Source organism: Neofelis nebulosa, chromosome 3, assembly GCF_028018385.1.
Source record: "Neofelis nebulosa isolate mNeoNeb1 chromosome 3, mNeoNeb1.pri, whole genome shotgun sequence".
Taxonomy (NCBI): domain Eukaryota; kingdom Metazoa; phylum Chordata; class Mammalia; order Carnivora; family Felidae; genus Neofelis; species Neofelis nebulosa.
This window is the reverse complement of record NC_080784.1, coordinates 93,456,428-93,457,707: the sequence shown is the minus strand read 5'-3', so window position 1 is coordinate 93,457,707 and position 1,280 is coordinate 93,456,428.

Sequence of the window (1,280 nt, the reverse complement as noted above, 5' to 3'; positions counted from 1 at the left end):
TACCTATGAAGCACTCTGCAGTTTTTGACATATACTAAGGGATAATTAAATGCTAGCTGTTATTATTATTGTAGATTCCACATCTTTGGAAAACAGTAAAAAGCCCTGTGCCTTTTTAGTATTTATAAACATCATATAGAGATGTATATGATTAACTTTAATTAACATTTGAAACATGTTGCCTTGCAAATCCCATTGTATTAAAAAAAAGCACACACAAAACCTTTAAAGGCTTCTTATCCCCTAATATTTATGTCCCAATTCAATAACTTTATCTACCTTTCTCTGCCTTCTCTCACTATATGAATATATTATCATTCCCAACAAGCCAATGTTTCCCAAAGTATAGTCCTCAAACTACATGCATCAAAACCATCTGGTTGCTCAGACAAAAAAAAAAAAAAAAAGGATCTAGTTTCTCGTTCAAATGATCATTTCAAGGTATCACTCCCAGAGATGCTAATGAATTGGAATCTTGAGGAATTTGCATGTTTAACACTTATTCCATGTATCTTATGCACACAAAAGTTTAAAATTCAGTATTTTAGAAGACTGATCTATTCATTATTATTCAAATGTTTATCCTTAGTTGATAAGTGCCCTCTTGATGGAAAATATCCATTTCAGTAATTATGCTCAATCCTCAAAGAATCCCATAATTTTACTATCTTTCATATATGCAACATTGGTTCGTACTTCAAACCACATTCATCTTTCAAATTTTGACTCATATCCTGTTACTTTCATGTCTTCTACAACTTTCTCAAATCTTATGTGAAAAAACACTTTCAAATCCTAAAGAAACGTTTACTGCATCCCGTTGTATTTTGCTTTCTGTTATTATTCGAACTTGCATTCGAACTTAACAAAGTGAGGGATAATGGAGAGCACAGCTGTGATGATCAACCAGACATATGTGGTTTGAGCTGACTGTGCTAATTACTGCAGAAGTTACTTGGTCCCCCTGGTCACTCTTCTCATCTTAAAATATGTAAAATATTAAAATGTCCACTATATTTAATATTTTAAAACATTTACTAATATGGCTATATTCACTAAATTGATTATGATTAAATATGATTTATATAAACTACCTAATTCATGCCTTGCACGAATTAGTCAATCAAAACATTTACCTTCCCCTAGCCTTTTATTTCCTTCATTGTTTTTTAAAGGATTACATGTGAGGGAGTGTGTATGTGTGTTTCCAGCTATATGCTTAAACATTTGGGTCTTTGTATCTATAACCAATAGCATAAATATTCATGATTGATTTAATT